Raw genomic sequence first — 14,449 nt, 5'->3', positions numbered from 1 at the left:
ATTAACTTTAATACTGTATTTACCAGGATAAAATTGCAGTGTTAACAGTAGCAAGTGTTACAAGTGTTTATCTACTGCATAGGTAGAAATGAGTAATTAGCTTATTGCTAGGTTTTGTGTATTTTTCAGGTAAAACAAACTGCAGTTACAGAATACCCACAGCTACCCTAAAATGTAAATAGTTCTTTTGGCTTTGACAGCACAAAATGTTTTGTAGACTTTAGGTATCAAACCTTGTAACATCTGTTTGTCAAGTTCTTCCTAACGTATCCTGCAAAACAAAGTTCACATTAATGCCTACTGGATTAATGGATTTAAATGGAATCAAAAGAATGAAATGGATTAAAGAGCAAGACTTCTTGAAATTAACATAGGATTATTGGAAACACCTTCATTAGATGAAAAATGCTTTAACCATGGATGTCTTATGGACCTCAGCATTTGTCTTTAAACAGGGATTTCAATCCTTCTGCTACATGTTTTAGAAAGTTACTGAGTTGCTTATGTAGTAAAAAAAAAAAAAAAAAAATGCAGCCAAACATCATGAAAGTATTTACTTAGCCAGTTATTGCATTTACTTTATGCAGTTAATCAGAAGTGAAGATTTCTGTGTATTGTAGTTCTTACCCATGTTTTTTTTCTTTAAACAGAACTATTGAAACTGAACACTTAAATTTATAGACTATTCTAAATTAATAGCAAATTGTAGGAAGAATTTTTGTGCCTTTAATAAACTGATGTCATCCATTAGTCTGTTCTTAAAATGACTGAGCTCGAATTACACTCTTACACTGAGGTTTACTAGTCTTTCTGTAAGGTGCTTTTGGCTTGTTTTTAAATGTCAACTTCTGTTAGGCATTAGATTCTATTAGATGGAGTTTATATTTCTGGTTGCCATAGAACCCCATAATGCAGCATGTAAATGACATAAGCAAATATATAGTATCTATTCTATATATAATTATTAGATTTATTTATTTATTTTTATCTCCATGGATTTGAAATGACATTTCAGAAGCCCAAAATTTATCCCCTGAAACTTGTTTCTTACAGGAATTTTTATTTAACCATTTTTGAATACAAGAATGTACAGAGTTAGCTTGTATCTTAATATATCTGAACATAAAAAAGCACCAGCCTTGAAGAGCAAAGCAGATAGGAGTGCTTTTACCAGTAAAGATAGTGGCTCTCTTGTTACCTAGTTTTGCTTTTATTTTGAATTATCAGACCTGGCAGTTCTGACTACTAAAGTTGTAACATCTCCATGGAACTATTCCTTTTAAAAAATAAATTAGCATAAAAACTAAATCTAACTTTTTAAGCAAGCCTTATTGAAATGACCAATTTAAAAAAGAACTTTATGTAATCGGACACATTCACTTCTCAAGCCTAACATTAAATGTTCTCTGCGAATCTCATTATATGTAGCTCATGAGAGTGTAATTAACATATTAATTTATATGCAGATAGCTATCTAAATGCCAAAGCATTTTTATTCAGCAAAATCATTTCCACTTTTGAATCAGTATTTGGAGGGGAAGAAAAAAGTAAGAAAACTTCACGGAGCCTAAATAAAAGGCATTTCAAACTCTTATGAATAGCATTGTGACTGTTCATGTAAGCAGATGCACTTTCAGGTGTCTGTTTTTAGGACACGTTTCCTATAAGCAAATGCAGATTTTATATCCATGTCTGTTTTAGCACGACTGTCAGTGTAAAATACGTATGATTAAACAACTTGGTTCTAAATTTAGTTCAACTCTACAAAGAATACATTTCAGTGAAAATATATTGCTCTGGTCTTGTATTCAAAGACGAAAATTTTGGTGTTGAAAGAGAACTTTTTAAATGCCATGAGCTTCTGTTAAACTGTGACTAAAAGGGATGGAGAGCAAAGGTGGAAACATCATACTGTATTTCTTGTTATTCCTTTAGTCAATACTCTTTTGTTTTTTTTTTCATGGTCATACAAACCCAGATGCTGAAGATGAACATACTATCACTGGGGCTATCAAAAGGCATTTGTCAAGTTACCTGATTATTTAAATAATTTCATCTGTTCTCTTTCCCCTGAGAGTTCACCAAATATAAAACCCTGTAAGTTATCTAATCACTGGTCATTTGGGGGTTAATGGATTTCCTGGAATTAAGTAGTATTTTAACTGTGGTAAGCTACAAAAGTATTATATGCAAAATTTGGAATATATTTGCTAAGCATTTTAAATATGAACAAACATAATCTGACCTCTGAAAAGCAGGGAGCTAAATGTAGTGAGGGGAAGTGGTTGTTTTTTATTTTTTCATGATGGCCAGTTGGTGTGACCGCTTCTATTTTCTGTGTAATTTTGTCTGACTGACATGATTTACGTTGGACTAACATGATAGGGGAATGGGTCACTGCTATAAATTTGGAATAAAGAACACTCAATCATAACGTTCTCAACATTTTCCACTTTTTATGTGGTGTCTGGTGAGCTGGCTGGATTAACATGTAATTTAGTTTAGCATTCTTTTTAAATCCTGTTCAGTTTGAGGGATTACTTTTGTACACCTGTCTGTACACAATTTTGTGCCACTTTTGTTTCTGTAATGCCCATTGTTCTTGTTCTTTATGGATTAACTTTTAGAAATCCAGGTTGTTATTTACCTGTCACTCTCAAATAGACTTTGGTTTGACAGGTATTGGAATATCTTTGTGTTTAGATAACAGACCATGTACTTAGGCTGCCTGAAGTTGTCCAATACAGCAGCTTCAGCACTGACATATACTTGTGTTGCATTCTTTCCCTTCATTCTTCCTCTTTTGTCTCCAGAAGCTGTATTTGAATTTGGGGGGGCTTTGAAAAATAGCTGTTTCTCTTGTACATAACTATTGTTAGCCACATTTGTAGGCCCAAATATAATTTTAAAAGGAACAAGATATATTAAAAGAAGCAAAATATAACATACTCGTATTTTGTTCCTTTTAAAATTGTATGTCATGTGGTAGAAACAGACAGATTCTTGAACTTCAAATGCCAGAAGGGAGGCATGGAATATTATCCTTGTTTATTAACACAGAGCCAGACTGCTAAAATAACCCTTTCATTTCATTATTTCTTTTTGCAACTGTGAGAGGTTGAATACTTTTAAATGGATTGACCAAATTTGTATACAGCATTGCATTGAAGAAATAATAAAATGGAAAAGGTTGATTTGGTCTGGTAGAAATCTTTAGCTTTGAATAAAGAAAGAAGTCGCATGCAATTTAAAATAACATTTCTGGAGCTAATGGGAGACTCACTGCTACAAGTACTTGTGAATAATCAGTAACAACAATTAAACGTATACAGAAAAATTCCTGAATGTACTTGTTACTACCATGGTAAAGCGATTTAACAGGTAGTTGCGTAATATTTGTGGTTATTTGGTGAGTAACCCTGGACTAAAAATAGTTATAATGCTTTCTGGTAGAAGTAATTATCTGATAACAAGTACATGCAAAATCGCGTTACTTATCTGAGAGTTTGTGAGTGGCATACCGAATATGTACACTCAAAGATGTTCGTTATATATACAAGTTCATTTCACTTTTTCCCAACTCTAAGAACTCTTTTAAAAACCTCTCTTAGTACTGGTACCTTTGCACTGCTCTTCTGGTTGGTTTTGTCGTCATTTTTAAACAAAAAAAAAAGAGAGAGAAACCTTGGTAATTTCAGTAGTACACTTCCTGCAGAAAAGACACCTAATTTTTAGCTATTAAATTGCTTCATAATACATGGCAGATGTTGACCTATAAAATCCTCTTTATAACAATTTCATTGTAAAATTGCAGGCATTAAAATACCTGCTGTGCTGTGTAACTTTCAGCAGATTTCTTAAATGCCACATAAGCTAGAACCTGAAGATTACATTAATTCAGACGTTGTGAAGATTCAGTTACTATTATACCTGCTCTAGCTATGTTTATCTTAAAAATAAAAAAAATAAAAATGCTACTTTTCTGTTCTAATTTTTCACTTTATCCACATCTCCTATAGCATTCATCAGCAAGCAGTCTTGTAGTTATTTATAACTCCTTAAAAGATATGGTCCATCACTGTAAAAACATTAGTAGCCCATTATTTACTATGAAAAAGGTAATTGAATGGAGACAAGCAGTTTTTGAAGGAAGATATCAAGAATAAAATAGCTGATTCTTGTTATCAACTGTATTTGTGGACCAAACTTGGTTTCCTTTCTTTTTTCATTTTTTTTAAAGTGTCTGGGCAAAAGGTATTTTGAGGGTTGTTTCTACTTATTGATTTCCTATGAATGTTATTTGCAAATGGAGGCCTTGATATAATCATATTTTTGCTAAAGGATATCTGGACAGCAAGTGCTTTTGTGTTCCAATAGTGAAAATTGTGCTGATTAGACTGTGACGTCACTGTGTGACTTCAGACTATATACATCTCTGTCTATAAAGATTTCAATTTTTTTACGAATTTAGTTTAGAGTGTTTTGGAGACATTTTTCCATACATTATTACATGCACACAGTGACTCATATCACAGCTTCCATACTACTTGTGCTATTTTTAAAATGCCTTTTATTTATTTTTTTTCCCATTCATCCGATATAAATGGTCTGATACCAAATTAAGAACAGTTATGGCTAAAGCAGTAGTCTAATATGTAAGAGTTAAGCCATTCAGTTAAGGAAAAGAACAGTACAAATAATGTTTGGTCACAATATGTTTTTATATAGCATCAAGACATGCTTGAAATGTGTGAAAACACATCAAGACGTGCCTGAATCTTTTTTTTTTTTTTCATTGAGATGTCATACTTTTTAATGTTGCAGAAGATATCTCTTTTTAATACAGAATTTTCTTTTGGGGGTGGGAGGAAGGCTAGTAGGATTTGATTAAAATGCTTGGGGAAACTGAAACTACATAAAACAGAGGGAGGAAACATATGAATCAGTTAGTGATTTGAAGTAGTTACTTCACTGAGACAGTGAGTTCATATGCATGTTCTGCTTTTTTTCCTTTTTCCTTCCCCAGGTCTCCACATATGGTTAAAAATGAATTTATAATAACAATGAAATTTGGTAATATCATACTACAGTTAAGCTTATCTGTGCAGTAGCTCCTAACTAGAGCCATGCCTGTAGAGAACTTGCATTGAAAATATTTTGGCACTTGCATTTTACAACTAAGCTGAAATATAACAGTGCTCTTTATCTGTAAAATAAAATCTGTATCTTAGCTAAATCCTAGTCAGTAGATGAGGTGGGGTGGGGGAGAAGAAGAGGGGGATTCACCTTTTCAGTAGCTGAACTGTTCTACTTGAAGTCTCCCCTTGTCACTTGTAAAAGCCTATACAGGAGACAAGCATGACTCTTCTATGCAAATCAGATTATTGGATGTCCCTGTGGAGCATAAATATTGCAATGAAGATAGCCTCATTATCCTTATTTACACTGAAGCATTGGTTAAACAGAAGCAAAACAAACATTTATGGGAATATATATAGCTACAGTGATTGTACTGTTAAAGTAACCACCAAATAGAAGATTTTCAATAGCCGGTAGGTTTGAAATGAAGTGTAATGAAAGATCATCCTTCTCTGATTTTTTTTCTTGTAGTTATGTTTGCTTATCTTGCCAGAAGAATTAATTTGGTTTATCTATCCAGAGGAAATATAATTTCACCCAAGATCATGTTTGTTTTTTGGGAAGGGTGGTGTATTTGTTACTGGAAGTAATAGGAAAAAATAGCATGGGTTCATTGAATATAATAAATACATTTAAAATATATTATTTATAATCAGCTGATGAATAGGAGATGAAGCAAGGAGGTGAACAAAGCTGATTTGGTTACCCTCTACTTGCACTATGGTATGCATGGTACCTTTCTCACCAGGGCTGTCTCTTCCCTTCAGATTATTTTATTCAATATTAAGTGGAACTTTTAATTTATTAAATTATGTTAAATTATAGCTCCTCTGTACTGTTACATGGAAAAAAAATAATTATTTTTTCTTAATACTCTTTTCTGTAGTTCGGTGTTTCTTCATATGGTGGTAGAGTTCAACATTGGTCTTAGAACTCCAAATAATTTAAACATTTAGGGACAAAACCCACTCTTTTTTCATGTTATTCAGTCCAAAATATCATTTAAGAAGTGAGGATGAACATTTAGTTGCCTTTTGAAAACAGCAATCACTTGTTTTGTAAATCACATAAACATTATCTTGTGCTTATTTCTAAAAGGAGATTTTCTTTATCCAGGCACAATGAACTGGCTCACTTACAATCAAATCAAGCTTAACTGACTTTCTGGGTGGAGCTGGAGAATTTGGAATATTGTAGAATGACAGTGAATCTTACTAAAATTCAAAAGAAATACAATATGTACAATAAATCTGTTGCATGATCCCAATGTCTTAGAGATAGCACAGGATATAGAACGCGTAACATAATAGGGGGATGGTTGGACCAGATGATCTTGGAGGTGTTTTCCATCCTTAATGATTCTTTGATTTTAACGTGCATTTTATTCTCAGTTATATTGTTACCTCTAGGCAGAGAGGAAATCCTACAATAGATGTGTTCTTACTGAGTTAATTATGATGTGTTGTTATAGTGAGCACCAACTGTCTAAGTAGCAGGAGCTTTAAATAAACACTATTGAACTTAGAACAGCTATTCTGTTTTGGTTCTGTTTCTGATTAGCATTCATTTTCATTCATGTGACAATGTTCTGTTAGTAACAGGATGATTCATGGTATACTAGTCTCAATAAAATCAGGAAAGGTAGTTATTAACATGATTATATGGACTCTGTAGTCTCTTTTCCCTTCCTTTTACACCAATTTTTTTTGTACAACTGTTGTGAATTTTTTCTCACATAGTGTAAGAATGGTATTTTTTCACCTTCTGAAACCTGCCTCACTTATTGGTCATCCTTCACTGAACAACAATTTCATAGCAAAGCAAATCTCATCCCGCTATGTTTATTTGTTAACACAAAGATACACATGGAGCCATTTGCTAATTGAAAGTGGCAAAATTAAACAGTATTAAAACATAGTGACAACACAGTCTAATAAGTACCTGGAAAGGAAGCTTGAGGCCTTTATGAAGGTATAGCATGAGCAATTGCTGTAGACCTTTATGCTTCTGCTTTAACTCCATTTTATATTCTTTGTTTATTTAGAATATGAGCTCCTCAGGGCAAGTTCCATTTTTTTTATACCTATATAATTCTAAATGCAATACCATAAAAGTAATACCTCATAAGCCTTTCTCCATCTTTATTACAAGCCTCCTTAAGTACTGATAGGCCACAATGAGGTCTTCCTGGAGCCTTCTCTTCTCCAGGCTGAACAAACTCAATTCTCTCAGCCTGGTCATGGCAGAGTCCCATCCTCAGGTTTTATAGATGAGAAATTGTATTCAGCTTTTAATGTGATAAATATACACAGAAGCCACACTTCCTAGTTTGTGTGCATAAATCGTTCCTGTACCTGAAAATGGGAAACGGTATGGGAATGTGTGTCAAATGTCACTAAATGAGAACAGGGAATGACTTGACTTTACTGATGATTACTCTTGCAGTTAATTAATACACCAACAGCACGTGATTTGACCTGGTCTAGAAGTGGAGAGTTGTAGCTTGAATTTAGTGTGCTAAAGCTTCCAATGCCAGAGTAATAGTTGACAGGAACAAGAAGATCCGGGATAATTAAAATACAACATTCATTTGGCAAGGTAGCCTTATTCCCTCCCTCTCTCTTGAACAGTCAATTTCAAAGTGATGAAATGAATTTTAAAAGATTAATCCAGGTGATGGTAACTAAAAGTGTAGATAGACATTTTAGTCTAAAAGGTAGAAGTGAGATGAAAAAGAAGTGGGTATTTGGTGCTATTGCCTGAAGGCATGATCTGAACCTAGGGAACAGAACCCATAATTTGCTGGCTGAGGGTCTGTGAATTCTTCAGTCTGGTAGATAGATGATAGAACTGGGATGGTCAGGGAAAAGGATAGATGGTAAGGGAAGTTCAGTAAGAAACACAGACTTAGTAGTCCTAAAATGGAGGGCGTAGGAAGAATTATGTAGGAGTATTGGAGACCAGAAGAGTAAAAATAATAATAACATTCCTTAGGTTAGCTTGTAGGGAAATTGGTTTTGTTTGTTTTTATTATATCATTAAAAAAAAAAAAAGACAGGTATTTTGAAACTTAACATATTTTATACTTAACGGAACGTATTTTTTCCATAAAATACTGCTCTTTTTTGTTTTGCTTGTTTAAGTAATGAAGTGTAAAGTTTTGATATAAATGGAAATTGGCAAATTAGTTATTGGATCCTCTCTTAAGCATTTTTCCTAAGTTTTAGGTATCGTTTTCTGGAGAAGGTTCTTCCATATTTATGGGATACTACGTGGAAAAATTTAAATATTTAAAAATAGTATCTTCAGCCCTAACACGAGTAAACAAGCAGCAAGACGAAAAGAGATGGCAATTCTAGATCAAATATTGTGCCAAATGCAGCTATTGAAAAGCAGATGTTGCAGGAAGTTTAGCTATTAAATGTATTTTTGAAAATTGCCCGAGTAAACCTTATATTTAGATGTTGTGTTCAATTTCTAAAGCATAGCTTTTTTTCTGCTGTTTTCTAAAAGGACAAATTACTGTCTTTCAGGATGTAGTGAGAACATGGTTATAAATCAATCAATTTCTTTCAAATTTTAAAGCTGGCCAGAGGGAAAAAATACCAGCTGGATGAATGTGTCAGTTTGGCTCAGTGTAATTTCTAGGCTTCTGCTTCCTTACTGCTGCAAGCAATACATATTAAAGAAAATAGGAGGGAAAGTTATTCTGGTCTTGCAAATAATAGCACTACCCTTCAAAAATAATCCTAACAAAATTTTCTTAGGGTGTGGTCTCAGCCATATTTAAAGGTGATGGTATTTTTTCAAAATATGCAATAGCAAGAGCTGAATTGTACTAACAGAGTCAAATTTTAAAATCCAGTGATTATCATAACTGTTGTGAGCTGCTAATATACTACATTATACACTTATAAAATTAAAACTGTTTTAATGAACTGTACTTCCTCTATGAGAGTTGAAATATCTACTTAATTGATTTATTGAAAGTATATATGTGTTCATTTCAGCCATTTTAATCATAACAAAAGGTTGACATATCTAGACTTAAAATCTAAAATCAGAAACTGTGGAATGCTACAAGAATAAATCAGAACTTGTTCTCAAGTGTTGAAGACAAATAACTTAGGTAATTTCACAGGTAATTATTAGAAGTCTGTGGAAAGATGGTCTTATTAAAAATCTAATGTAATTTTTATTGAGGTTAACAACAGCTCCTGGTTTAAACTCTGTGGGAGTAAATATTTTTCATTGGCTTAAACTCCATTTGACTATTTCAGCTTTCCATTTGTTTCATCATATAAAATATTTTTTTGGTCAGTAGTATTTACGAATCATATGATGACTTGCTCTTTTACTCTATCCATGGATATTGTATAGGTAACTAATGTTCTTGTGGTTACTAGCCACTGCTCCCATTATTTACAATGCATATTTGAGTGAGTTTCTTTAAAAGTTTTTTTCCTAATGAACGTGGCATGGGTCACTGAATAAAGATGCAGCTTTATTAGTTTAGTTGCAGTTTATTTACTTGCAGCTTCTCCATTTCCACATGCTGATTGAAGTAACTTTTCATTTATCACCTATCCTCTCCTGTTGCATCTGTTAGCTGACCTATTGTTAGAGACCTCAAACCAGATTCTAGACCTCACACTGTTTCTCCATGAGTCCAGTAAAAGTGTTTCTTGTATTTACCCTTCACTTTTTTGGTTCACTTGGATTACTTTTGTAGGAGTCCTTGAACTCTGCTGGTATGGACTTTTTCTCTACTAAATAACGTTTGCAGTTGTTTCAAATTGTGGCGTGTTTTCATAAACAACATTTGGCTTGCTCTAGTGTTCATGCTGTGCTTGTGACAGTAATAAACTCCTTAGGATCTCAAAGTAATGACTTGAGCATGATGCAGTTTGTCAGGACAAGAGAATGTAAGCCTGTCGTGTCAGCAATGTAAGGTTAAATGGTGGAAAGAGCAATAATAGAAGGGGAGACAAAATAGTGTCATTTTTATGGAAGCGTTTAATTGTTACTTCTCTAAAAGCCCTTTACATTGAGATGCACTTCCGTTGGATACCAGAACTGTCAGATTTTTTTTTTGAGCATTTCCTATCCTAAACTTATCCTAATGAAGGAGAAATAATTGAGTGACAATTCTTGAAACAGCAAGGTTCCCACTACATTTGTTTTACAAACCTCACTTACTTTTAGTGAGCTTAGTGTATATTGCCTAGTAAAATCTGTATTTACTCAGCTTAAGTTTCTGAAGTACGATACCCAGTTCTGCTTCTAGTGGATTCACTTAATATATTACTATTATTTTATCTAGAAAAACTGACCTGAGCTGCCTAGTTTTTCCTCTATTGTTTTCCTTTCCTGGCATCAATGCAGTAAAGAAGAGTTGGAAGAAAATCATTCAAATGTATTACTTTGTATGTTACTTTTTAGAGAAATCTGATGTATTTTGAAACTATAGCACTGACAAATAATTAATAAATGAAAAATAATTTTGTAGGGATGGTTAAAGCATTTTGCTAAAAAGAATATGTTATGCAAAATATTTGTATATCCTAAAAATGTCTGTTAGTAACATGAAATCTCCTTTCTGACCATGTACTTTCAAACTGAGGTTGGGAACATATCCTTCAATCCTTTTTGTTTTTCTTCCGAACTTCATCCTTCTCACTTTGTAGTAAATATTTTCGCTTACCGTTTCTTTTCAGACAGCACATCTGTGACATTCAGATCCCTGTTAAAATATCTTTTCATATATATATTTAAATTTTAAAATATATTAAAAATTCCAATTCAATATACAGTGCAGCCCTTATTGTGTGGAATAACCTGGGCATTAGAAGGGAATTATTGAATACTAGTTTCTGGTTTCATTCTATTTTATTATTCTATGGGGAAAAAGAAAGTCAGCTTGTGTGCTTCAGCTGTGCCCGATCAAGCCAAACCATAAACAATTTGTGGTGGTGTTGATTTTTCTGAATAGAATTCCTATTTTGAAACTAATTTATTTTGCTGAGAGATTTTCTTGGTGTGTTTCAGCACTCTGAGTTTCAAATCAGCATTTATATTGTGCCCATCTTACATGGAATATAGCTGACCAAAGCACAGTACCATTGCCTTTCTGTGTAGCAGATGTGATGTTAGTTTCTTTGTCAGCAAACAGATGAGGCTTTTGAACTACGTGAGCAAGCATGTCTTCTTTACAGCACCTTCAAAACTGCTAGACTTGAACATCACAGTTTGGCTCAGTCCAGGAGAAAACAGGAGATGCAAAGATACAATTCTTCTGATCAGAACATTCTTCTTATTTAACAATTATTTGGTGGAGCTTTCCTGCCAGATGTAGATGATTTTCTTGGAGTGTGTGATTCCTTTTTTTTTTTTTTTGGTCAAATTCACTGTCAAGATAAAATATTTTAGACCTTGTAAAATGTGTGAGATGGCTTTTCTGTGTCAATTCTCATTGACCTTGCTATGTGAGACTTTGATTTATGTGAGAAATGCTCCATAATGATAACTACTGTACAAGACTGGTCTGAAGTAGGTGTAAGAACTACCAAGGAAAAAGTCAAAAGAATTTATTTCCAATTTCAAGCCAGCTAAATAAGATTTACTTTAAGACTGCAATTTCCTCTCCATCTGGCCTACACTTTAACCTTTATTAAGTCACAGGAATATATATATAGACAAGACTTTGTCAGTCTCAGTACAGGAGACATCATATTTGCTCCTGGATAGTTGCTTATGGACCAGTATTACAGTGTTGAACTGCAGAGAATAAAAATTTTTACCCTTTCCTCCATCAGCTGCTGCAGTCAGGTACCAGTGAGAGAAGGAGTAACAACAGTTGAAAAACAGTACTGAAATCACTTGTATGTACATAACGTATTTTGTATAATTCTCTGAAAATTTTAATTGCCAGTGATCTAATTTCAGTCGAAGTTTATCAAAAATAGAATGGTATCTGGGTGTAGACATTTATCTGGTAGATTCCTCTGTTACTATTTAACAATAAATATCATACTATGAGAAATAATGGTTTTATTTTAGTTATATCTCTCTAGATTGTTCAAAGTAGTTTCTGCTTACCTTTTTTGTAATGGTTTCTGGTGTTACCGTGTTTGTCTGATCTTCCCAGAGCTTTTCTGAAACCCTGAAGTTAGAGGTGAGGAAAAATTGTCCATTTTATGTTAATTGGTCCAGATCTCTGGTGATGTCTTAATAATGTCTTGGAGGTATTTACAGGATCTAAACAATAATATTTTAAAATACTATTTAGAAGTAATCCACTACAAGTGAAACATGAAAATCTTTTTCCAAGGTACTTTATGATGGCAAGTGATCAGCATCTGGGAAGCAGAACTTAAAACAGAAAATAATACATTGTTGTCTGAATGCATGCCTCAGATATGTTTTGAAGAGTGGAGTCAAGTAAGTGTGTGTAAGTCGCTTGGGAATGTCTGTCAAATCTGCATAGTCTGATTCCAGTGGCAAGACTGCACCTTTCAGAAATATATTACTGAGGACACTAATTGGTGTAGCTGATATTAGTTTAGCCTCTTTTTCAAACAACTGGATGTAGGAGAGTTACATGAATATTCTTTACTTCTCTTTGGTTTAAACAAGAGGCAAATGGGGCAACAAATGTTGACACTTGTAATAATCACATAAGATTTGTGACATGGAAGGTGAGAAAGAATTGGTGAGGAATAGGAAGATTAGGTAAGAGAAATAGTTTTCCTAGTTCCTCCACAAATACAATTTCTTTCAGGAAATTGATAAGCACAGTCTCTGAGTCACAACTGTTTTTCCAGGGTTACCTGTTCCATGCACGTGCTCTGTTCAGAACTAGCTTATTACTGAATGTACTGTACTATTTGTTTCGGTTGGTGGTTTTACTCATCTTTACTGCATAGAGTCTGAAATAGAATGTTTGTAGGTAGCTCAGGAAATAATTTCCTGAAGCATTTTGTGGATAATAGCTAAGAAAAAAAAATATAAGTTTAAGGCAATCATTAGCTGCTCCAGACAGTTGCCAAATAGTGATTTGCATTAGAAAGATCCAATCATAAATGTTATGTAATGCAATTATAAATAGCTTGTGAATCTTGAGTTCACAGACTTTACCTTATTTACCAAAGGGCCTAATTAAAAAGATCCCCGAAGCACAAAAATTAGTGGTGACGACTCTTAAAATATTGTAGAATTGTCAACAAAAACAAATGTTTAAAATGCTATACCTCAAGTCTCTGGATATAGTCCTGACTTTTAGAGTGTAGTATTCCAGAAGAAATGTAATAATACAATTTTGCATACATTCTTTATTTTCTGAGAATTTGGAGTTACTGTGATTCCTGACTCAATGTTAGATTTCAAATGACAGTAATTTTCTGCTGTGTTGATTTAGCTTAATCAGATGGGTGGCTCCATGACCTTCGACCTGATCTTATAACCTCTAATAATCATTAGTTCTTCCACAAGAATGCACGGGTATATCAACTCCTTTGCAGCACTTCTCAATGATGGGTTTGAAGTACTTTTAGTCAAATAGTTCATTAATCTTCTGGGTGTGATTCTTCTGTTTCCGTTTACCCCAAATCTGTGCAGGTATTATCTTTTAAATGTGATACAAGAATGTGACACAAGAATATGACTATGTATCTCAAAAGAAAAGGAAAATAAAAACTATTTTGATACTCCACCCTTGTAACACTATTCTTTCTCCAAAATCTGAAGGAACTCCTAGGACTAATGAAAGAGGCATAATTCAACTATGTGTCTTGCATTTAAACTTCTGTTACACAGGCTAACCCAAGAGCCAAATGTTTGAAAACAAATCAACAAATAGCCTACAACTGTATATCCTGTATTTCGTGAACACAGAGTGTACCATCTGAGATGTTTACTTGAAATTTTTGAAAAAGAAGTAGCGCAAGATACTTTTAGTATCCACAATGTCAGCTTCTCAACAGCACAGCATCTCTGATATTTTGCCTGTGTTGTGAGTAGTCTTCCATCTATGGATGTGTCCAATGCAATAGTAAAGTGTTATTTTTTTTAATATTATTTTTATTTTTTCTTCATGCAAAAATCCATGGACTATGTTTGAGCAGCAAGTAGTGATAACATGACATTATGGCATATTTTAGTACAGACTGTGGGAACTTTTCTGAAATGTCTGGTATGTCAAATTTGGTGTTAATGAGATCAGAGTTTTATTGCTGCACTTACTGAATTTGGAAGAAAATAAATTCAGATATAATCCACTTGGTGCAAGTAACCTTCTTTTCTTTTACCAGTT

The sequence above is a fragment of the Cygnus olor genome, chromosome 8, assembly GCF_009769625.2.
Source record: "Cygnus olor isolate bCygOlo1 chromosome 8, bCygOlo1.pri.v2, whole genome shotgun sequence".
Taxonomy (NCBI): Eukaryota; Metazoa; Chordata; class Aves; order Anseriformes; family Anatidae; genus Cygnus; species Cygnus olor.
The sequence above is the reverse complement of the archived record's forward strand: the minus strand, read 5'-3'. Positions refer to the sequence as shown.